At 49.8% G+C, this 25,612-nt stretch overlaps 1 long non-coding RNA gene across 1 annotated transcript in view; it reads right to left on the bottom strand.

Annotated features, from left to right (window-relative positions):
• LOC137542717 (uncharacterized) overlaps positions 1-1,530 on the bottom strand; it is a 231,213-nt gene extending 229,683 nt beyond the window's left edge. Inside the window, exon 1 of the long non-coding RNA XR_011025542.1 lies at positions 1,261-1,530. This is a non-coding gene — a long non-coding RNA (uncharacterized lncRNA). The remainder of the gene's footprint in view (positions 1-1,260) is intronic.
• Positions 1,531-25,612: the final 24,082 nt, after the last annotated feature.

Raw genomic sequence — 25,612 nt, 5'->3', positions numbered from 1 at the left:
ATCTGACACAGACGGCATTCTTTAGGGCTCTTTCAGATGGACGGCTTAACTAGCCAGAGATTGCCGGGGTCAAGAGCATTCGTACCACATGCGTGTCAGTGGTTGGTTGGTTACTGCCCGGCAGTGTTGCCAACTCATCCCTTTAATTACTGACACATATGAATTATACAGGTTTTGTGGCTAGGTAAATGCAGTTAAGGCACTGATTATGTGCAAATAGCCCCAGAACCTGTATAACTAAGATGTGTCAGTAATTAAAGGGATGAGTTGGCAACTCTGCTGCCCGGTGAAAAAAAACAGCTGCATGCAGCATCCCACTCTGGCTACCACCGGCTTGGAAGCACACGCAGTGGTCGCTACAAATGCTGTCTGCAAGCGCCTGCACAAAAACAGGAGCGGCTGACATGCAGTAAAGTGAGCTGCTGCCAAATGTTCATGTAAAAAAAAGCCTTAATTATACTGGAAAGTAAAGGAAAAGTCCAAGTTGCTTAAAGAGAACCCGAGGTGGGATTTACTTATGCTAGTGGGGCACAGAGGCTGGTTGTGCACACTAACACCAGCCTCTGTTGCCCCATGGTGTGCCTCCAAGACCCCCCCTGCACGCCGCTATCCCCCCCCGCAGTGCTAGCGACACGCAGCGTGTCGCCAGCACAATGTTTACCTCTGCCTGTCTGTTAGCGCCGCTCCCCCGCCTCCTCCATATCAGCGCTACCCGCCCGCGTCACTTTCCTCCCGCTGATTGGAGGGAAGTGACGTTGGCGGGTAGCGCCGATACGGAGGACTCGGGGGAGCGGCGCTAACAGACAGGCGAGAGGTAACGCTGCGCGTCGCCAGCACTGCGGGGGGAATAGCGGCGCGCAGGGGGGACATGGAGGCACACCATGGGGCAACAGAGGCTGGTGTTAGTGTGCACAACCAGCCTCTGTGCCCCACTAGCATAAGTAAATCCCACCTCGGGTTCTCTTTAAAAGTAACATAAAATGTTTATCAACTCAAAAGCTTTACCATCTTATTAGCCATTTTTAATTATTACACAAAAATATTGTGCCGCATACCATAAAGTCGCATAACCCTTAGTCGCATACCAGAAAGATTTCATAAGAAAAATATGTTGCTTTATAATTCATACCACACTGGTCCTCTCTATCATGGGTCATTTTCTTCCATATTAACATTTGAAAATAAGAAACATATATCAATTTAAAAAGAACCTGAACTGAAAATAAAAAGGCAAAATAACCATACACAAGTCATACTTACCTCCTGTGTAGTCTACTACTCAATCTCTTTCTCCTCTCCTGTGTCCTGTTTGTTCACTGTGATCAATTGATTTCTCTGTCCTCCATTTTAAAAATGGCCATTACCCCATAACAGCTTACTGGTCAGCAAACTGTTAAACTGCAATATCACCTACTTGAGTCATAGGGAAACATGGACGTTACCTTGCACATTCAGCTGTAACTGACAGCTGCTGATATAATATAACTGACAGCAACTGGTATATTTCAGTTCAGAACTGGAAGGGATCGCTGTAAGAAAATGGTGAGGAACTGATGGCGAGGTTAGTGTGCAATATTTATTTGCAACTACGTCATGTGCTTATTTTAATTTTTTTTCCTCGCTTCAGGTTCCCTTTAAAGGGTGAGAATAAAGTTTTGAGTCAATTAAACACATTTTCAGTAGAAAAATACATATATTTACATACCATACATCAGTCCTAAAAGAGGACAAATGAGGAAGAAAGGGGGACAGGGTTCCCAAAGAGGGACAGTTGGGGGCTATAGTATCAGGGTGCCCTGTGTACCCCTCTCAATGACACATATACAGCCAGCCCTTTCCTCCACTCCCAGTCCCGCACTCAAGGCTCTGCTCTGGGGCCATGGGCATTTGCAGTACAAGATCAGGTACCTGGGCCACATGGTAACATCATACCAGCATGCCTGAGGGTCCAGAGAACGTGCTGCAGGGAACTATGAGGTGGTGGTGGTGGTACAAGTAATTATTCTGGTTTCTCTCAGTGTGAGTGTAGGTTTCTGCCTTGATTATTTATTTTACTTTTTTTAATGCCGCGATACTAGAAGGGGCGGGGCTTCAAACTCTGAGGAAAAATAGGGGGCGGAGAATAGAATAAAGCAGTGATGAACATCACTGGCTGTGTGAGGAGAGTTCTGAAGTGCAGCGCGAGCGGGGGCGGGATACAGATCTGACGGGAGGCGGGGCCGCGGCTCACCAAGAGAAGAAGCGCTGTGACCGCTGGCCTCCCAGGAAAAGAAGAGGCGTGGCTTCATGAGGCGCGGAGTCCGGGTGTGAGCGGAGACGGGGCGTGGCTCGGGATTTGGGCGGGAAGCGAGGACACGCCTAGGCGTGAGGTCAGGTGACAGGACCTGGAGCGCGGGAAGCACGTGTGAAGCAGGTAATGTGAGCAGCTGCCCTGAGCTTGTGTATGAGAGGAGGCCTGTTACCCGGGACACACCGCCCTCATAGCTGTACCCTGCAGCGCCTCAGCTGCCACTCACCTCCCAAACACACACTCACCTCCAGCAAGGACCCCTATCATCTAAGCTGCAAGACACCCTCCATCCCCCAACACACACACTCCCTTCAAGGTGCAACCTATCCCCCCCCAACACACACACTCCTCACCTCCAGCAAGGACCCCCATCATCCAAGCTGCAAGACACCCTCCATCCCCAACACACACACTCCCTTCAAGGTGCAAAAAAACCCTCCCCTCAGGCAAGGTACAGATTCTCCTCATCCTTCAAGGTGTAACCTACCCCTCCCCAGCGCCGAGGTTCAGAATAACCCCCCCCCCCTGCTGCCACTCACACCCCCCACAACATACACACACACTCTCCTTACTTCCCGTGGGGTCCCCCATCATTCAAGCTGCAAGAATAGCCCCCCCTTACCCATGCAGATGCAGACCTCCCCCATCAAGGTGCAGATTCCCTCACCCTTCAAGGTGTAACCTACCCCTCTCCCGTGCCGAGGCTCAGATTCTCCCCTCTGCTGCCACTCACACCCCCAAACACCGAACCAGACACCCCCCACAACATAAACACACACTCTCCTTACTTCCAGCAAGGTCCCCCATCATTCAAGCTGCAAGAACACTACTCCCCCCCCCCCCTTGTGCAACCTACCTCTCCCCCTTGGCAAGGGGCCCTTGCCGAGGTTCAGATTCCCCCCTCCTGACAAGGTGCATATCTCCCTCACACCCGTGGCAAGGTACACATCCCCCCATCCTTCTAGGGGCACATCCCCCCACAAGGTGCAGATTCCTCCGTACAAATTCCCCTCCATCCTTCAAGATATGATTCCCCCCTCCCATCAAGGTACATGTTCCGCCCTCTCCCGATAAGGGGAAGATTTTTTCCAGGGCTTTGGAGTTGGAGCAATTTTGGATACCTGGAGTCGAAGTCGGTGGTTTCATAAATTGAGGAGTCAGAGTAATTTTGGGTTCCTGCAGTCGGTGGTTTCATAAGCTGAGGAGCTGGATAATTTTTGTCAGGGCTGTGGAGTCAGTAGTGATGGGTCGTTCGCGAACGAGCCTGCTCTTTGCTGCTAACGACAAGAGCCGGTTCTCAGTTGTAAAAGAGCCGATGCCTCAGCCGCCCCACACAGCTATTTTGCTTTGTGATAAAAGGGCGCTGAGGCATGCTGGGAGATGTAGTCCTCCTCTTTTTAGCTTGTAGGAGTGTATGGGGCGGATGTATGGAGGGAACAGAGCAGTAGCAGGAGGGATTGCCGGAGTCAGAGAAGCAGTCTGGAGTTGTCATGGAGACATGGGCGGGGCTTTTACTCCGATTCTGAGTGGTGTCTAGTGATATTTAATGAAGAGCCGATTGAGAGCCGTAAGAGCCGGCTCTTTAATGGGAGCCGATTCAGAAGAGCCGATTCTCTGAGAAGAGCCGGAATTCCCATCACTAGGAGTCAGTACAAAAATCATCCAACTCAGTTTATGAAACCTCCGACTCCAGGTACCCAAAATTGCTCCGACTCCTCTACTCCGACTACTTAGGGCCCGTTTCCACTGTTGCGACGCGATTTCGCCGGCATCCCGACGCTTGTAAAAACGCAAGCGGATGCGTTTCCGCATGCGTTTTTACCCGCGATTTCGCATGGCAGGGTGCCATGCGAAATTAACCATTACTCTGCCAGGGCAAAATAACATTGAAAAAGGTGCGAAATCGCACGCGAATCGCGGGTAAAAACGCATGTAAAAAACGCATGCGTTTTTCCTATTAAATACATTAGCGGCGATTCGCATGGATTCCCGACGCAGGCGAATTCTGTGGGTCCCGTCGTGCAGATTTGGCCCGCCGCCAAATCGCTCCCGCACGCTGCACATATGGAAACAGTCCCGGCCACTTCAATGTACCAAGCGAATCCGCATGTCGGCGCCGCATGCGGATTCGCTATGGTGGAAACGAGCCCTTAGTCTAATTTTTACAAAGGCTATGGATTTGGTTCAAAAATCATTACTCTCTTACTCTTACTCCAGTTCATTGAAACCACTGACTCCGACTCCAGGTACCCAAAATTGCTCCGACTCCACGGCCCTGATTTTTGTACTGACTCCACAGCTCCAATTATTTTACCCGTCTTGCAATCAGGGGGCAAAACTCACTATCAAAACCAACTTACTCCCACCCCAAACACACACACAGGGGCGTAGCAATAGGGGGTGCAGAGGTAGCGACCTGATCGGGGCCCTTGGGCCAGAGGGGCCTGTCACAAGAGCCCTCAGTGGCTGACCGCACTTAGCCTTCTAAACGGTGCCAGCGCACAGATCGTGCGAACTCTGGTCGCAGTCAATGCGCAGGAACCGTTAAGAATTAGCCGCAGACAACTCAGAAGGGAGCCTGTGAGACACGGGTGATTACAACGTCACCCACTGGTTCAGAGTAAACTGCCACCACCGCGGTTACTATGGGACCGTGGGGCCCACTAACTGACTGACTAATCCTGCGAATAAAACGGTTAAACACACGATATTCTGTCTAGCCAACAACAAACAAACAGTAGCGTATCTTCAGAGACCCGGGATCAGTTCTGTGTGTGCTGATAAGCAGGGTAGCGGAAAGTGAATGACTTGGGGAAGTCGTTTATTCACGCAATATAAATAATTAATATATACAGACAATTATGAAAATCAACAATTATGAAAACAGTAATAGCCAGTATGAAAAATAAAAGAAGGGAGAAAAATACTTAGTTCTGGAAAGATGTCCTTATTGTGGGAAGAATCATAAAGTCCTTGGTTTCAAAGTCCAGAGTTCAGAGTTCAGACCAGGTGGATGCCAGCATATCCTCAAGCTGGCATCTGATGAGTGCAAGATGGTTCAGTGTGGAGGACACAGCCCGCCTGCTGGCTCTGTGCTTTTGATGAAGCTGGTTTGGGGGTGTGGCAATGCCAGCCCCCTCTGAGCTACCAGCAAATGACAGTTCATTCCCTCTGAGAGATTTTAGAGCTAAACTTATGAATTGCTGTAACTCCTGAACCATACACGTTACATTTAGGGGGGTAACAGCTTCATACTTGGAGGAAAATACAGATTAATATGATACCTGACATGGCTAGTGCATCAGATCAGGGTCCTGAGTAGATTCATACCTGGGTGGTAGGGGCCCCGGGCCCCTCTCGACTGGTATCAAGAGATCCAGCATGACCCTACGGATCCAATGATACCGCTCTCATAACCACCCTATTTATTGTATTCTGTAAATGGGCAAAAGATTATATTGTACATTCATTTCTTCCTGCTAAGGCCGGAGTCAGCCTGACTGGAGTCCAGCTGTGTCTGCTTCTTGTCTATGAAAAGGCCCTGTTGGCTCCTTCAATTAACATCTGAATGTGAAATCTGCTTAGACAACTTTGAGTTTACACCTCTGGCTTGATCAGCAGTCACAGGGCCAGTCTTCCTGCCAGCTGCTTGTCACCTTATACCTGATGGATGGGCCATCAGCACAGCTTGAAGCCAGGGACTCTCTGGGCCCAGGCTGATTAGCATATCAAAAGAGCCATCCTGCAGTTAAGGTGATGCTATTCCTCTGCTAAGAAAGGACTGCAGACCTCCTACACACTCAATCCAGATTCTATCGATTTGAAGCGCAATCGACGCAGAGAATCGAGTGCGATCGCTTTTCTTCACGGGCGGTTCCAGGACGCGCCTGCGTCCCCGCAATCGTCCGTGACAGCCCCCCCCCTTGTCCGTGGCTTAGCCACTCATCCGCAAGATGTGTGGCGGCGCCGCTAACCTGGCTGACGGGCCTCGAGTTGCCGGTACGGCGGGAAAACCTATTGGAGCCTGTGGCTCGGTTCCCCTGGACCGGTCGCGGTCGGCTACCCTCAGGGTTGACCCAACATGGACCGTTCTGGACAGGGCGTTTGCGCCACTGCAGTCGGACGTGGTGTCTGCCGGGACTGCGGACAACGGGCAGTGGGTTGGTTAGGTCAACAGCCAGCCCACGCAGGGTTCCCCTGCTAAGTGGCTGTGGACCTAAGGGAACCCCGCGGGAATCCCTGGACCTTCCCAGCTCCTGACAGACGGCACATGCCCTGCAGTAGTTGGCTACATCCCTGTTCATCCGGGGCCAATAAAACTGTTTCCGAATACCGGCGAGTGTCTTGCGGACACCCGAGTGCCCTGTCAGAGGATTACCATGTGCGGATTTCAGCACATGTCCCCTGAACGCACTCGGGACCACAAGCCACTTGGTATTCGCGTGGGATCTACCTGTAGGGGGCTGTACAGACTCACTGTACAGTCTCCCACCTTCCCAGTACACCTTGAAAGCGGCCCCGTCTGCGAGGGGCTCAGCGGCTTGCTGCCTGAGCACCTCCAGGCTTGGGTCACTTTGTAGTGCAGCTGAGAATACGGCGCTGTCAGTTTCAGCCAACTGGCTCATGTCACACGAGGCCAGCGGCTGAAAGGTCTCATCCCTGTGGTCAGAGGAGGGGGAGGAGGCCGGAACCCCCTCCACCTGTCCTGAGCTCGGGTTCTGAGCAGTGCAGCTGCGCGGTACTGCTAGCACCGGTACACTGTCGGAATGGCACAGACGGACATTACTCAGATCATCAGTGCATGCAGTAATGACATTGACAGGTATAGACATTTTTTCATTACAGACAGGTTGTACAGGAGACTCAGGTACAGTTACAGCATCATCACAACAGACAGTCTGTACCTCAAACTCAGGTGCCTTTGAAGCAGGCACTGTTGAACCTGGTACCCTTGAACTGGGCACATTCAACCCACCTCCCCCTGGTGCTCCCCCAAGTGTATAAAGTACCTGGTGGTGGGTGGAGAGTCCGTCTCCTTCCGTGAGCGACAAGGCGGTCGTGGCAGGTTCATAGTAGGACACAAGCTTGCCCAAATCAGTCCCAAGCAACACAGGGACTGGGAGATCCTTCATAACCCCAACAACCCTTTCGTGGACCCCTCCCACTCCCCAATCCAGCTTCACTCTTGCGTGGGCTATGTGGAAAAGGGTGCCCTCTACTCCAGTAAGGGCAAGGGATCGGCTGGAGCTGATGCTCTCCTTTGGCACAAGATGTGAGTGAACTAACGTGATGTCAGCTCCGGTGTCTCGAAATCCGGTGACAACTTTGCCGTTCACTCTAACAAGTTGCTGCTGGTCGGTTCGGTCGCGGATTTCCTTTCCGCGGGCAAACATGACAAAATCGGATGATCCAGGCTGTGGTTCGCTGGCGGGCTGCCTCTGCTGTGGGTGAGGTGCAGGTGATGCAGATGATCCAGGTGCTGGTGGTGTCTGTCTCCGCTCCGGACAGTCGAATTTCATGTGTCCGGGCTGGCGGCAGTAGTGACAGGTGACCTCTCCAGGCGCTGCAGGCCTGGGTGCAGCAGCTGCGCTGGGTGGCCTCTGTGGCGGACGGCTCACAGGGGCAGGAGGGTCTGCCGAGGTATTGGGCTGACCTCCTCTCCAGCTGGATGGGACAGTTCTGCGGGTATCAGCCACCCGGGTAGTTGCAAAAGTCTCAGCAAGGTCTGCAGCGACAGTGGCTGAAGCCGGCCTGCGTTCTAGCACAAACTGTCGTACATCAGCAGGGCAAATGTTCAGAAATTGTTCGAGGACTATCAAGTCCTCCAGGACGCCATAAGACCCTTTGGTGAGGCCTAGTGTCCACTGGCGGAGTGTGGTGAGCAAGCTGCTGGCCACATCTCGGTACGAATCAGAAGACTTTTTCTGCCAGGCCCTGAACTTCTTCCGATAGGCTTCTGGCGTCAGCTGGTACTTAGTAATGATAGCGTCTTTTATAGCAGCATAATCATTATCCTTCTCCGCAGGCAATTCTGCGAAGGCATCAAGCGCTTTGTAGCGCAGCAAAGGTGTCAGATGTCTGGCCCACTGGTCTTGGGACAGACGATACTGACGGCATGCTTTTTCAAAAGACCGCAAAAACAAGTCAATGTCTGTGTCTTTTTCAATATTAGCAAATTTAAATTTTGCACTTACGGGTGCTGCAGCTCCTTCGGCAGGGAGGCTGGGCGGTGAACTCCGGCTGGCCTGTTGAACCTTTGCCATGTTGAGCTCATGCTGTCGTCTCTCCCGCGCCTCGGCAGATTGGCGCTCCCGTTCCTCTCGTGCTTCCATGTACTGCATGTACTTGTCCAGGTCAGTCTCCATCAGCTTTTGTAATGCCTGCTGCATTACCGGGTCAGCACCCATGGACAGTCCAGTACTGGCCAGTTCCGGGCGAGTAATGTCAGAAACTCTGGGATTGGGGTCCATACTGACAGTCTCTGGCGTAACTGTTGCAACAGGGCCCGCAGGATGCTCAACCTCTGTACGCCTAAGATCTTCAGCCTCTGGTTCCCCTTGATTGTCAGATGGGCTGGTATCCACCTCAGCGGACACTCCCGGCTCCCGCAGTTGCTGGGCATCCCATCTGGACAAGTCTGCTATCAGGTCCCGTTTTGTCTTGCGGAGGATGCCAATGCCCCTCTCTTCGCAAAGATTTTCCAGGTCTGCTAGGCACATGTTCTGGTAGTTCCCGGACATTTCCATGCCAAATAAAATAAAACTTTGGGGAAGGGGTACTGGCTACACAGTCTCTCTGTATATATAAAAAATATATTGCCTTCCAGCTACACCAACGAATTAGTTCGTTTCTCGATAGCGCTAGCGCTATCGCAGATACTTTCAGCACAACACAGGTCCCAACCGCTGCCTAACACTGTCACAAGAGCCCTCAGTGGCTGACCGCACTTAGCCTTCTAAACGGTGCCAGCGCACAGATCGTGCGAACTCTGGTCGCAGTCAATGCGCAGGAACCGTTAAGAATTAGCCGCAGACAACTCAGAAGGGAGCCTGTGAGACACGGGTGATTACAACGTCACCCACTGGTTCAGAGTAAACTGCCACCACCGCGGTTACTATGGGACCGTGGGGCCCACTAACTGACTGACTAATCCTGCGAATAAAACGGTTAAACACACGATATTCTGTCTAGCCAACAACAAACAAACAGTAGCGTATCTTCAGAGACCCGGGATCAGTTCTGTGTGTGCTGATAAGCAGGGTAGCGGAAAGTGAATGACTTGGGGAAGTCGTTTATTCACGCAATATAAATAATTAATATATACAGACAATTATGAAAATCAACAATTATGAAAACAGTAATAGCCAGTATGAAAAATAAAAGAAGGGAGAAAAATACTTAGTTCTGGAAAGATGTCCTTATTGTGGGAAGAATCATAAAGTCCTTGGTTTCAAAGTCCAGAGTTCAGAGTTCAGACCAGGTGGATGCCAGCATATCCTCAAGCTGGCATCTGATGAGTGCAAGATGGTTCAGTGTGGAGGACACAGCCCGCCTGCTGGCTCTGTGCTTTTGATGAAGCTGGTTTGGGGGTGTGGCAATGCCAGCCCCCTCTGAGCTACCAGCAAATGACAGTTCATTCCCTCTGAGAGATTTTAGAGCTAAACTTATGAATTGCTGTAACTCCTGAACCATACACGTTACATTTAGGGGGGTAACAGCTTCATACTTGGAGGAAAATACAGATTAATATGATACCTGACATGGCTAGTGCATCAGATCAGGGTCCTGAGTAGATTCATACCTGGGTGGTAGGGGCCCCGGGCCCCTCTCGACTGGTATCAAGAGATCCAGCATGACCCTACGGATCCAATGATACCGCTCTCATAACCACCCTATTTATTGTATTCTGTAAATGGGCAAAAGATTATATTGTACATTCATTTCTTCCTGCTAAGGCCGGAGTCAGCCTGACTGGAGTCCAGCTGTGTCTGCTTCTTGTCTATGAAAAGGCCCTGTTGGCTCCTTCAATTAACATCTGAATGTGAAATCTGCTTAGACAACTTTGAGTTTACACCTCTGGCTTGATCAGCAGTCACAGGGCCAGTCTTCCTGCCAGCTGCTTGTCACCTTATACCTGATGGATGGGCCATCAGCACAGCTTGAAGCCAGGGACTCTCTGGGCCCAGGCTCATTAGCATATCAAAAGAGCCATCCTGCAGTTAAGGTGATGCTATTCCTCTGCTAAGAAAGGACTGCAGACCTCCTACACACTCAATCCAGATTCTATCGATTTGAAGCGCAATCGACGCAGAGAATCGAGTGCGATCGCTTTTCTTCACGGGCGGTTCCAGGACGCGCCTGCGTCCCCACAATCGTCCGTGACAGGGCCCCGAAAGGTCCACCCTCTATCACAGTATTAGCTCTCTATTGGTCCTGTGCTGGTAATAATCACTTCTATAGATGCTTTGAATAGTAGTAATCCTTAACACACTGTTCCCAATCCCCTTCTTGCACCTCTGACACTGTGGTTTTCTTTGGCAGGTTTTGGTGCGCTGTATCAATTGCTATGTATAAAGTTCTTGGGGGGGGGGCCCATGTAAAACCTGCACCAGGGCCCACAGCTCCTTAGCTACGCCACTGCACACACACCAAGGTGCATATGTCACTCCCCATTCAGCAAAGTGCAGACCTACCCTTCTGTCAGCAACTTAGAGACTGGTTATATCTTTTTCGGATTCTATCCCTTTGTACACCCAGCAGGGCTCTGACGCAGCATCGGGGAAAATACTTCTTGTAGAGAATCACAAGACTGCATCAAAAACTTTGCAACATTAAACTTTACATTTTGGGTGCGGTCGGAGCCCTTAGAAGACTAGCCAAGCTGAACTACTGAGGGCTCTATCACACTAGGAGCTGATCCGTGCGCTTTGACGGGGATCACTCCTAGGATGGGGTTAGAAAAGTAACAGGAAAGTCTATTTGACTTCACTGTTACCTTTCATATTAGACAAAGTGTTCCTGAGTGTTATGTGGTAACGCATCTGGGAGGTTTTAATCGCCCAGCCGATACGTTTTTCCATAGGGTGACGATGGTCAGGAACTAACGTCACTGACCCATCGTTGCACCGCAACTTCCCGACGTCATGCCGCAGGTCATAACACGTTTACAGAATTGAGTTCATGCATGCGTTAAAGGATACCCGAAGTGACATGTGACATGATGAGATAGACCTGTGTATGTACAGCAGTGGTGCTCAGCAGAGCTCGAATATTCGAGTAGCTCGAATATTCGAGCTCTTTTCCAGCTATTCGAGCTCGGTATTCGAGCTCCGAATAGCTGGAGCTATTCGAATGGGCTATCCGAGTACACTCGAATAGCCCATTCACTATTCGAGCTATTCGAGCAACCCGGCGCTATTCGAGCTCGGTACCGAGCTCGAATAGCGTCATAGCCCAGATTGATGTCCTTAGAGCCAATCAGAGGGCTCCCAGGCCCTCTGACGGCAGCCAATCACAGAGGGGGACCCTGGCCAGCCCCTACCCTATAAATAGCGGCCGCCATGTTCCGTTTCTCCATGCTTGCCTGAGACTTGTACAGAGAGAGAGTTGCTCCTTTGTGCTTTGGCTTAGCAAGTGCTCTATTGTGATCATTTACCTAGCGTTTTTGCTCACCTACACCTGCCATATACACCTATATTGTTGTTAGTTAGATAGACATTGTATTTTAGTTAGTAGCTTGTGTGTTACATTAGAGACAGGCAGCTGCTGCAAGCTTACAGGTTTAGGCCTCAGGGGGGCCTTGCCTCTGTGGGCAGCTGTCCTCTGTTTATTTCTCTCATCTATACCAGTATTTCTGCTGTCCTTTACTAATAGTATTGTAGTTATACTGTACTAGGAGTAGGACACTCACTGACTGTCACTGTTTATAGGCTACTAGCTAGCTCCTGCGTGTGTGCACTCACTCACTGTCTGTGTGTACACACACTCTATTTCCTTCTGATTACTGATAGATTATTGTTAGTTAGTTGTACTTACTTACTACTTACTCTTACTGTACCCGTAGGGACACTCACTGTCACTGTTCATATAGGCTACTAGCTCCTGCGTGTGCGCACTGCACTCACTGTCTGAGTGTACACACACAACACACACTCTATTTCCTTCTGATCGCTGATTGATTATCGTAATTAGTTAGTTCTACTTACTGTTACTACTTACTCTTACTGTACTAGGAGTCTAGGACACTCAGTCACTGTCCATAGGCTACTAGCTCCTGCGTGCGTGCACTCACTGTCTAAGTGTACACAAACCCACACTCCATTTCCTTCTGATCGCTGATTGATTATTGTAATTAGTTAGTTGTACTTACTGTTACTACTTACTCTTACTGTACTAGGAGTCTAGGACACTCAGTCACTGTCCATAGGCTACTAGCTCCTGCGTGCGGTCACTCACTGTCTGAGTGTACACACACCACCCACACTCTATTTCCTTCTGATCGCTGATTGATTATTGTAATTAGTTAGTTCTACTTACTGTTACTACTTACTCTTACTGTACTAGGAGTCTAGGACACTCAGTCACTGTGTTCATAGGCTACTAGCTCCTGCGTGCGTGCACTCACTGTCTGAGTGTACACACACCCACACTCCATTTCCTTCTGATCGCTGATTGATTATTGTAATTAGTTAGTTCTACTTACTGTTACTACTTACTCTTACTGTACTAGGAGTCTAGGACACTCAGTCACTGTGTTCATAGGCTACTAGCTCCTGCGTGCGTGCACTCACTGTCTGAGTGTACACACACAACACACACTCTATTTCCTTCTGATCGCTGATTGATTATCGTAATTAGTTAGTTCTACTTACTGTTACTACTTACTCTTACTGTACTAGGAGTCTAGGACACTCAGTCACTGTCCATAGGCTACTAGCTCCTGCGTGCGTGCACTCACTGTCTGAGTGTACACACACTAAATTTACTTGTGATTACTACTGATTATTGTAACTGCTAGTTGTACTTCCTGACTGTTACTACTTACTTACTGTACTAGGGGACACTCACTCAGTCACCTCACCAACCAACCCACTCCATTAAAGTACCCCACTTTTCACCCGCCCTTTTACAAAACTTTTGTCTATACGCCCAAAACATTTAAGATGTCTGGAAGTGGCAGCCAGCGCGGTTTGGGCAAGGGGAAGGGCAGCAAGGGAATCAGGAGGAGAGGGAGCAGCATTGTGGCAAGCCGCGGCCGCGGGCACGCCACCATGCACAGTTCCGCAGCAGCAGCAGCAGCGTCAGTGGCTAACATTCCTCCCATAGCCACTGGCCGTGGACGCCTTGGGCGCCGCCCAGCAGGAGCATCTGCAACTCACGCTGCAGAGACACAGCAGCAGCAGCGTGTAGCACCTGCTCCCATTTTCCTCCAGCCGGGTCGGAAACGTCCCATTGAGGAAAAGGATGCAGACACTGTGGTGCAACTCATGACGGAGGATGAGCAGCCCGCCATCAGCTCTGCATCCGAGGCCTCCACCCTCACCACCACCACCACCACCACCACCCCTGTTCGCAGCAGCCGCCCAGCAGGGCCTGGGGAGGAGGCCAGTTCACCGTCAGTTGGCGACCTGTCATTCAGCAGTCTTTTGACCCCAGGCATCATGAGTCAATTGTCTGCTGTTGTTGGCGATTTTGAGGAGGAGATGCTGATGGGCACTTTGGGGGATGAGGGATTGGACAGCAAGACTGTGGCGACAGTCAAGCAGCCCATCCATGCATCAGGAGAGGAGTTTGGGGGGTCCTCATCCCAGCAGGACATGTTTCAGGAGGGGGAGGATGATGATGACCCGGTGACAGACAGAGACTGGGTGCCACCACCTCCAGGGGATGTCGTCCTCAGCAGCTCTGAGGAGGAGGAGGAGGATGCTCTTGTGGGCCTTGCAAGGAGGCGCATCATTGCAAGCATTGGCAGCAGCAGTAGGCAGGTCCCACAGCCTGCTGGTGTCTCAGGCTCAGCAGCAGCAGCAGCAGCATCTGCCAGTACCACCACCAGCCGCACCCAAGCCCCCAAAGCCCCCCCCCCAACCACCACAGGGAGACAGGCAGCAGCGCTTCCATGCCGTAGGGGGATGTTTAAGTCACCAATCTGGCGATATTTCACCATGCCCACTGTGTACAGCAAGTACGCCACTTGCAACCACTGTCAGCGGAAGTTGAGCAGAGGTGCAGACCCCTTAAAGTTCTGCACCAGCTCGCTCATCAACCACCTTGCGGCTAAACATTTCCACCAGCATGAGGAGTTCCAGAGGCTGAAGGCATCTGGTGCTGGCAGTGGCACCACACCCATCACTGCACAGCCTTCAGCAGCAGCAGCAGCAACAGCAGCCACCCGCCCTCCTGCTCCTCCAGCAGCACCAGCAGGAGTGCGGAAACGCACTGCTCCTCCCCCCTCTGCAACTCCTGCCGCCGACACTGAGGCCTGTTCTGGCAGCCAGTCCTCAGTGGCCTCCTCTGCTGTGTCTGCTGATTCCCGTGTCAGCAAAAGGCCACGCCAGAGCCTTTTGAGCGAGTCCTTCCAGGGGGTGGTTAGGGCTCTGCCTCCCAGCAGCCGTCGCGTGCGGCAGCTGAACGGCTTGCTGGCACGGGCCATGTGCTCCCAACTCCTGCCGTACACGCTCGTGCAGGAGGGGAGCGACATTCGTGCGCTGCTTGCTTGCGCAGCCCCAGACTGGCAGCTCCCCAGCAGACACTTCTTTGCCCGCAAGGCCATTCCTGCACTGCACCGCTTTGTGATGGCCAATGTGGAGCGAGGGCTGGAGCACGCGGTTGGTGAAAGGGTCCACGTCACCATGGACTCCTGGAGCAGCCGCTTCGGGACAGGCCGCTACCTGTCCTTCACTGTCCACTGGGTCAGCTTGGTGGAAGGGGGTGAGGATGGGAGAGCAGCAGCGGGCACAGCAGCAGCAGCAACACAGTGGGTGGTGCCACCCCGCAGGGTCAGGGGAACTGCAGCAGGTTCCTCCGATCCTCTGCCATCCTCCGGCACACCTGGCCAAACCCCCCGCCTCAGCAGCAGCGTGAAGGCCCGCCACTGCCAAGCGCTGCTGCACTTGGTCAGCCTTGGGAAGACCAAGCTGACGGCAACCCATGTGTTGGCCAAACTCCAGGAGCAGGAGAGGATTTGGCTGACCCCCAGAGGCCTCAGAGTCGGAGAGGTGGTGGCCGACAATGGGGCCAATCTGGTTGCCGCAATAGACAGGGGAAACCTGACCCACATCCCCTGTCTTGCCCACGTGCTGAACCTGGTGGTGCAGAAGTTCCTGCGCACCTACCAGGGGATGGGCGAACTGCTGGAAACGGCAAGGAATGTTGTGCGTCACTTCCGGCGCTCGGCTGCAGCCTGTGCGAGCCTGGAAGACGTGCAAAAGGAGCTGGATCTGCCACGCCATCGGCTGATCCTTGACGTTCCGACTCGCTGGAACTCCACCCTGGCGATGTTGGAGCGTCTGGTTGAACAGAGGCACGCTGTCAAACAGTACCTTGCCCTGGCCACTGTTTCCGCAGCTCAGAGAAGGGACAAGACCAGCAACATCCCGTCCATCGTCCCCGATGATGACTGGAGGCACATGCAGCAGGTGTGCTTTGTGCTGGCTCCCTTCCTGCAGGCCACAAACATGGTGAGCAGGGACCATGCTATGGTCTGCGAGTGGGTGCCCCTGGTTTCTCTGCTGAACAGGGCCCTCGATGCTTTGCTGGAACAGGGAGCGGCAGCCTTGGACCAGCAGGAGCGGCAACCAGCTGCGCAGTCCACCTCTGAGGGGGAGGAGGAGGAGGACTTGGTGGAGGTCCCTGACCTGGCTGCTGATGAGGGGGATCAGCACAGCGCAGCTGAGTTGGTGCGGGGGTGGAGAGAGGATGAGGCGGCAGAGGAGGAGGATGAGGACAGCACTGACGTCGATGTGCCAGCAGACGTGGCCCGCCTCTTCCCAATGGCAGCGCACATGCTGACGTGCCTGCGCAGGGACCCCAGGGTGATCCAGATGAAGCAGAGGGAGGACATCTGGATCAGCATGATGTTGGACCCACACCTCAAGGGGAAGTTGAGCCAGTTCCTGCCGCCTGCAGGAGGAGACCCAGCGCAACAAATAAGGAGCTTGCAGCAGGCCCTTGTTGAGCGCTTGGAGGAAGCCTTCCCCCAGCCTTCCACCCCCACTGTCCAGCAGCGAGCACAGAGGCAGCAGCAGGTGCCTGCATCCAGCAGCAGTAAGCGCCCCACAGACCTGCTGTCTCTCAGCCACGAGCTCTACAGGACTGTAGAGGCTCCGGCAGCAGTGACTAGAGAGGAGATGCATGCAGCAGCATCCTCCTCCGGTCACAGCCAGCGCCTGACCCGCATGGTGGCTGACTACATGGGGTCGTACAGCGGGCTTGACAGCGATGCCCCTGTTGATCCCATGGAGTATTGGGTCAAGCGCATGGAGATCTGGAGCGAGCTGGCGCAGTACGCCCTAGAAGTGCTGTCCTGCCCCCCTTCCAGCGTGCTGTCCGAGCGCTGCTTCAGTGCAGCTGGTGGCGTGGTCACCGAGAAACGCTCACGTCTGTCTCACAAGTCTGTGGACAGACTGACGTTTCTCAAGATGAACCAGGCGTGGGTGGAAGGCGAGTTCCTGGCCCCTGTTGTCGGCGAGAGGGGGACATGAACTGGCTGCCGGAACCATTGTTAATGTGCCTTACCACCCTTTACCACCTCCTGGCTCCTGCTCACTAAGCCAGCCTGGTTCACTTTGACTATTACGTCGCCTGCAGCCACACATTTTACACCTACAGTGGGCTGCTGTGTACTGCCCTTCTGCTGTCTGTCTGTGTTTCCCACTGCCAGGGTACACAGAATTACCTTCTTCTGCTGCCACTCTGCCACCAGCTATTACGTCAAACAATAGCTATATTGGTTGCAAAACCAAAAACCAAAAAACCATAAAAAAAAAAAAAGGTTTAATTTTTCTGAGGTGCCCGGGTTGAAAACTGTGTTGTCCCAGTTGTGTATTGGACACAATGTGGGCTGCACGACCGCTGTCTGGGACCTCCTGTTGTGTTTATTTACAGCCCTGGTATCACCGCTAGGTACCAGGGCTATTATGTCACGCTGCCTACCTGCTGCCACACTCACACTACTCCTCCATACCTCCTCCTGCTGCTGCTGCTGCTGTCTGTCTGTGTTTCCCACTGCCAGGGTACACTACACAGATGATTTACCTTCTGCTGCCACTCTGCCACCAGCTATTACGTCAAACAATAGCTGCTCACATTACTCCTCCATTCCTCCTGCTACTGTTGCTGTCTGTCTGTGTTTCCCACTGCCAGGGTACACAGAATTACCTTCTGCTGCCACTCTGCCACCAGCTATTACGTCAAACAATAGCTATATTGGTTGCAAAACCAAAACCAAACAAACCATTAAAAAAAAAAAAAAAGGTTTAATTTTTCTGAGGTGCCCGGGTTGAAAACTGTGTTGTCCCAGTTGTGTATTGGACACAATGTGGGCTGCACGACCGCTGTCTGGGACCTCCTGTTGTGTTTATTTACAGCCCTGGTATCACCGCTAGGTACCAGGGCTATTATGTCACGCTGCCTACCTGCTGCCACACTCACACTACTCCTCCATACCTCCTCCTGCTGCTGCTGCTGCTGTCTGTCTGTGTTTCCCACTGCCAGGGTACACAGATGATTTACCTTCTGCTGCCACTCTGCCACCAGCTATTACGTCAAACAATAGCTGCTCGCCTACTCCTCCATTCCTCCTCCTGCTGCTGCTGTCTGTCTGTGTTTCCCACTGCCAGGGTACACAGAATTACCTTCTTCTGCTGCCACTCTGCCACCAGCTATTACGTCAAACAATAGCTATATTGGTTGCAAAACCAAAACCAAACAAACCATTAAAAAAAAAAAGGTTTAATTTTTCTGAGGTGCCCGGGTTGAAAACTGTGTTGTCCCAGTTGTGTATTGGACACAATGTGGGCTGCACGACCGCTGTCTGGGACCTCCTGTTGTGTTTATTTACAGCCCTGGTATCACCGCTAGGTACCAGGGCTATTATGTCACGCTGCCTACCTGCTGCCACACTCACACTGCTCCTCCATACCTCCTCCTGCTGCTGCTGCTGCTGTCTGTCTGTGTTTCCCACTGCCAGGGTACACAGATGATTTACCTTCTGCTGCCACTCTGCCACCAGCTATTACGTCAAACAATAGCTGCTCGCCTACTCCTCCATTCCTCCTCCTGCTGCTGCTGTCTGTCTGTGTTTCCCACTGCCAGGGTACACAGAATTACCTTCTGCTGCCACTCTGCCACCAGCTATTACGTCAAACAATAGCTATATTGGTTGCAAAACCAAAACCAAACAAACCATTAAAAAAAAAAAAAAAGGTTTAATTTTTCTGAGGTGCCCGGGTTGAAAACTGTGTTGTCCCAGTTGTGTATTGGACACAATGTGGGCTGCACGACCGCTGTCTGGGACCTCCTGTTGTGTTTATTTACAGCCCTGGTATCACCGCTAGGTACCAGGGCTATTATGTCACGGCGAGCTGCCTGCCTCATTGACTGCCTGCTGCCACACACTCATCCTCCTCCTCCTGCTGCTGAATTTACCTCCTGCTGTCTTTGTGTTTCCACTGCCAGGGAGCACATACAATGGCGCTTCCAACATGCGTGCGCCCACCAGCTATTTGTTACGCTCAAAAATAGCTGCATTTCTTTAAAAAAAAAATTGAAAAGAGAAATACGTGAAGAAGAAGAAGACGATATTGAAAAAGAAGGAGAAGGAGAAGATGAAGATGAAGATGAAGAAGAAGATGAAGAAGATGATGAAGAAGAAGATGAAAAAGAAGAAGAAGATGAAGAAGATGAAGAAGATGAAGAAGAAGAAGATGAAGAAGAAGAAGAAGATGAAGAAGAAGAAGAAGAAGATGAAGAAGATGATGAAGAAGATGAAGAAGATGATGAAGAAGATGAAGAAGAAGAAGAAGAAGAAGATGAAGAAGAAGAAGATGAAGAAGAAGAAGAAGAAGAAGATGAAGATGAAGATGAAGAAGAAGAAGATGAAGAAGAAGAAGATGAAGAAGATGAAGAAGAAGAAGAAGATGAAGATGAAGAAGAAGAAGAAGATGAAGAAGATGAAGAAGAAGAAGATGATGAAGAAGACAATATAGAAGAAGAAGAAGAAGATATAGAAGAAGAAGATCGAGAAGAAGAAGAAAAAAGATAAAGAAGAAGAAGAACAAGTATATACAGTAACACTACTGAACAAAATTAAGGACACAACTTCTCTTTCCACATTTTTTTTAAAGGAACATCCCCACATAATCACTTACTGTTGTTACTTGGAAAAAAAGATGTTTCTTGCATCATTCACCCTCAAAACAAGTGTTGGAAGCTATTTAAGGCCAATTCGAATAGTCAGCTCGAATAGTGAGCTTGAATACCGACTCGAATAGTGAGCTCGAAGTCCGAGGTCGAATCGAATAGTAAAAATTATTCGACTCAAATATTCGACTGACCTCGAATAATTTACTATTCGAATTCGACCTAACTCGAATTTTGAAAAGGGGTATTTGAGCATCACTAATGTACAGTGCCTAGCACACAAATAACTATGCTGTGTTCCTTTTTTTCTTCCTCTGCCTGAAAGAGTTAAAGATCAGGTATGTAAGTGGCTGACTCAGTCCTGGCTCAGGCAGGAAGTGACTACAGTGTGACCCTCACGGATAAGAAATTCCCCTTTTTATCTCTGTCCTGCTCTCAGAAGCCATTTTCTGCTAAGAAAGTGTTTTATAGTTGGAATTTCTTATCAGTGAGGATCACACTGTAGTCACTTCCTGTCTGAGTCAGCCACTTACATACCTGATATTTAACTCTTTCAGGCATAGAAAGAAAAAAAGGAACACAGCATAGTTATTTGTGTGATAGGCACTGTACATACACATGTCTATCTCATCCTGTCACATGTCACTTCGGGTATCCTTTAATGTGAAAGAGCCCTGATAAATCGATACCCGTGGGTACCTGATGGTACCATACATTTCTGTGGCCATCATTCACCCAGTAGAGGAGTGATGGTAAATGAGACACTAATAATGAATGCCTGATACACACCATGCAATTTCCCGTTAGATGGGTCAAATTGATGCGTACGTTAAAAAAGGGCGCTGGGAAAAAAGGGCGCCGGGTTTTTAACGATAAGCATGGATAACGTTTAAAAATGTATTGTACTGTATTTCGTTTAAAATTAATGTTTTTTAAAGTTATAAATCATTAAATAATGTGCATTAAATCGGCAATTGTAAAAACGTTAATCTTTCGTTTAAATACTGAAACGTATAATAACGTTAAAAAAAAAAATTACTAAGTAACCCTCCCTGTACCTACCCCTAACCCCTAGACCCCCCTGTTGATGCCTAAACCTAAGACCCCCCCTGTTGGTGCCTAAGTAACCCTCCCTGTACCTACCCCTAACCCCTAGACCCCCCTGTTAGTGCCTAAACCTAAGACCCCCCTGTTGGTGCCTAAACCTAAGACCCCCCTGTTGGTGCCTAAACCTAAGACCCCCCTGTTGGTGCCTAAACCTAAGACCCCCCTTTTGGTGCCTAAACCTAAGACCCCCTGTTGGTGCCTAAACCTAAGACCCCCCCTGTTGGTGCCTAAACCTAAGACCCCCCTGTTGGTGCCTAAACCTAAGACCCCCCTGTTGGTTTTTTCGTTTAAAAATAATGTAAAAAAAAAAATGTACTGTTTTTCGTTTAAAAATAATGTTTGAAAAAAAATATTGTACTGTTTTTCGTTTAAAAATAATATTTAAAAATGTATAAATCATTAAATAATGTGTAATCATGAGAAGCAGTAATAAAACATTAAGTCTCCGGGCGCCGCTTTTAAAACGTTATTTTTCACCGGCGCCCTTTTTTCCTATCGGGCGCCCATTAAACGATATTTATTATGGGAGTGAATGGCGGCGCCCGATTTGTCCACTAGCCTCAGGCGCCCGAATTTACTGTTTCCCAAATTGATTATTTCCTACAGGTCCGATCTGACTTCTGATTCTGATCATTTTCTGATCAACTTTTTGATCACTCCTATACAAAATAGATCAGAAAAACAACCAGGCCTATCAGGAAGTAATCAGTCTGACTGGAAATTGCATGGTGTGTACCAGGCATAAAACTTGCATGCAAATTTAATTCAAATTGTAGGCAGCCAGAAACTGGACCGAATGCACTTTCCACTGGTTTCGGTTGGCCGATTTTCAGGCACGATATTTGGCACGAAATTTGCATGGGAGTTAAAATAATTTGCATCCCATTGACCATCTTCTTTCTCATCAAGAAAACTGCCTTAAAGGAGTCATCAGAGGAAAGCAGGTAAAATAAGTGGTACTTACCGGGGGCTTCCTCCAGCTCCAAGCTCCCAGGACGTCCCTCGCCGCTGCTCTGCCCGCAGCCGTTCCCCGCAGCTCCGTCCCGGTCCTCGGCGATGACTTCAGAGCAACCCATGTGGGCCGGAGCAGACTGCGTAGTCCGCTCCAGCCCACGTGGAGATGACTTACAGCGCCGCTCGCGCAGGCGCAGTACAGAGCCACCTCCAGGTCGCTCTGACGTCATCGCCGGGGACCGGGACGGACCTGCGGCGAACGGCTGCAGGCAGAGCTGCGGCGAGGGACGTCCTGGGAGCTTGGAGCTGGAGGAAGCCCCCGGTAAGTACCACTCATTTTACCTGTTTTCCTCTGATGACTCCATTAAAACGGAACTGTACATTTTCTTTAAACAAACAGTTTCACTTACCTGGGGCTCCCCCAAGCCCCCAGCAGCTGCCCTGTCCCGCGTCGGTCCTGCACGAAGCTTTCTTCACGTTCCATCCCACAATAGCGTCCTAGGCTAATAGCGCAAGACGCTATAGCGTGTGGGAAGGTGAACAAAGCTATGCGTAGCCCGGGCAGCGCAGGCGCAATTGCCATCGACTTACAAGTAGACAGCAACAACACTGTACTGCGGCTGGAGAACGGAGGATTGTGGAGGACATGACAGCTGCTGGGGGCTTGGGGGAGCCCCAGGTAAGTGGAACTATTTAAAGCAAATTTACAGTTCCGCTTTACAGATGGGCACCCAGCCACTGGTGTCAGAGTCCAGCATGCTGGTCATCCAGCTGCTCCCAAAGCTCCCATCAAATGTCCCTGCTCTGAAATGACTGGGGCTATTTTGGAAACAAGACCCCCTCCTCTCTACTCTTGTGTTCCTTTTTGAAGTTTTGTATAGCAGACCACCACACAGATGAGAGGCCTATAGAGGCTGCCATATTTATTTCCTTGTAAGCAATACCAGTTGCCTGCTAATCCTCCTCCTTAATTAGCCATAGACCTTGAACAAGCATGCAGATCAGGAGCTCTGACTGAAGTCTGACAATATTACCTACATCATTTTTACAGGGTTGCGATTCAGACGCTACTGCAGCCAAAGAGATCAGCAGGACTGCCAGGCAACTGGTATTGTTTAAAAGGGAATAAATATGGCAGTCTCCATATCCCTCTCACCTCCGGCTCACTTTAAATCTGTATTATTGTAAATACCTTCCGGTTTACGAAGGCAAAATTATATGTAGTTTTGTTCTGTATATAGAGCAGTATAAATGTGTCTTATAGAACTGCTGAAATAATTTAGAACTGTATGTGCCGCCTCTAAATATTTGCATGGAGCAGCTGTGATTGCAGCATGCCTATCTGCTATTTATTTTGCTGATGGTGAATCATCATATAGCCGTATACAGGTAGTCCCCGGTTAACAAACGAGATACAGACTAGGTTCGTCCTGAATTTGTTCATAAGTCGGAACATTGTGCCATCTCTGTCCCCTGTACCTCCTCTGCTCCCCCCTGTGCCTCCAGTGTCCCCCTCTGTGTTACCTCTGTCCTCTGTGCCCCCCTGTGCCTCCAGTGTCCCCCTCTGTGTTACCTCTGTCCTCTGTACCTCCTCTGTGCCCCCCTGTGCCTCCAGTGTCCCCCTCTGTGTCACCTCTGCCCCCTGTTCCTCCTCTGTGCCTCCAATGTTCCCCTCTGTGTCACCTCTGCCCTCTGTACCTCCTCTGTGCCTCCAGTGTCCCCCTCTGTGTCACCTCTGTCCTCTGTACCTCCTCTGTGCCCCCCTGTGCCTCCAATGTCCCCCTCTGTGTTACCTCTGTCCTCTGTACCTCCTCTGTGCCCCCCTGTGCCTCCAGTGTCCCTTTCTGTGTTACCTCTGTCCTCTGTACCTCCTCTGTTCCCCCCTGTGCCTCCAGTGTCCCCCTCTGTGTCACCTCTGCCCCCTGTTCCTCCTCTGTGCCCCCCTGTGCCTCCAATGTTCCCCTCTGTGTCACCTCTGCCCTCTGTACCTCCTCTGTGCCTCCAGTGTCCCCCTCTGTGTCACCTCCGCCCCCTGTACCTCCTCTGTGCCCCCCTGTGCCTCCAATGTCCCCCTCTGTGTCACCTCTGCCCTCTGTACCTCCTCTGTGCCCCCCTGTGCCTTCAATGTTCCCCTCTGTGTCACCTCTGCCCTCTGTACCTACGTATACAAGTTTAAAAACTATTTTTTAAACTTGGTGGACATGGAGGCTGCCATACTTATTTCCTTTTAAGCAATACCAGTTGCCTGGCTGCCCTGCTGATCCTCTGCCTTGAATACGTTTAGCCATAGACCCCGAACAAGCATGCAGATCAGGTGCTCTGACTGAAGAGTGACTGGATTAGCTTGTTTTAAGTGTGTGATTCAGACACTACTGATGCCTGAGAGATAAGCAGGATAGCCAGGCAACTGGTATTGTGTAAAAAAAATAATAATATGGCAGTCTCCATATAGCTTCTTACCTCTGGTGTCCTGTTGCTGGTAAAAGTTGTACATCACTCTTTCTCACTGAAATAGGTAACATACTGCAGAGCTGCTCTCTTAAAACGCACAGTCTACCTTTGGCGAAACATTTTAAAATTTAAAATGAGCAATACTCTGTGAGAGAGTGAAATGAGCTATAAATTACTGTTTTTCTGCGTTGCTGTCACTTACTATAGGAAGTAAAAGCTCACAGGTCTGACAGACTAGTCCATCTCCTTATGGGAGATTCTCAGTATTATTATTTAGTATAGCACTCCCTGATCTATACAAATATGTCAGCCAGCCTCCCAACTGGCTTGCACACTATTTTTTTATTTGTATTATTTTGTTGTGTAAATGCTTTTGTAAGACAAGAATCCCACTTTCTTGAATTGCGTGCGTTTTGACTCAGAAAGGAAAACGCATATAATAGTCTTTGAGCCGCACAAAAAACACATTAGTATGTGTTTTTCAATGCATTTTTAGGTGCAGATAAAAAACTCTCAGCAAGTTAATTTTTTTTGCATTCTGTGCGCAAAACGCATGTGTTTAACATGCAATTGTTTCCTATGGGAAATAATGCATTTTCAATAAAAAAAAAAAAGTAAAATATATAATTTAAAAATGTTTGTTTATTAATTCTTGCTAAATATTAATATTTATTAAAATATGGACAAGTGCGACCCCAGCCTAAATAAATACCTAAGAATCCCCCATGAGGAGATGGACTAGTCTGAATCCTGCCAGATCTGTCAGCTTTTCACTGCCTACTGTCAGTGCCATACGAAAAGGGTAATTAATATTGCTTTTCACTCTGGAAGCAACCTACATTTTATATCTGTCTGTTTTACAGTTTTTCCACTATAGACCTGCTGTAGCAGGCAGTGTATACAATCCGCTATATGCTATATCCTCAGATATGGAAATGCATCTGCTATCCACTCATTTCAGGTCAGGAATGTCCGTTTGCGGTATGGCAATAGACAACCTTTCATCTGGCGCAGTCGGATAATGTGAATAGACCCATAGAAAAACACGGGTCTGCTCGGAACCATAATGACATACAGTAGAATGCAATAAATGATTTAGAATACCCACTTTGATGCTAAAAATCCAGACTTCAGCATTACAAACACTTCCTGTATCCAAATATTGCTGTATATTACTGTGTAACCTGCCTTCCCAGTAAATCTTAGCCTAGGCTGTTTAGCTATGTGGAATTCTCCTCCCAGATCATTCTGGGAGACCAGACAATATTTTCACTGGCTTCGGAATTCTCAGAAACATTCCGCATGGCTGCACCTGACAGGACTAAAGATGTTACTGCTTGTGAAAGATTTCGGAAAGTAAATCAGAGAGAGGAAAGATTTCAGTTGGCAAACACTGACTACATATTTTTTTTATAAATATTGTAAAAAAAAAAAAAAAAAAAGCAATTTTTT

The sequence above is a fragment of the Hyperolius riggenbachi genome, chromosome 2 (genome assembly GCF_040937935.1).
Source record: "Hyperolius riggenbachi isolate aHypRig1 chromosome 2, aHypRig1.pri, whole genome shotgun sequence".
Lineage (NCBI taxonomy): Eukaryota > Metazoa > Chordata > Amphibia > Anura > Hyperoliidae > Hyperolius > Hyperolius riggenbachi.
The sequence above is the reverse complement of the archived record's forward strand: the minus strand, read 5'-3'. Positions and strand labels throughout refer to the sequence as shown.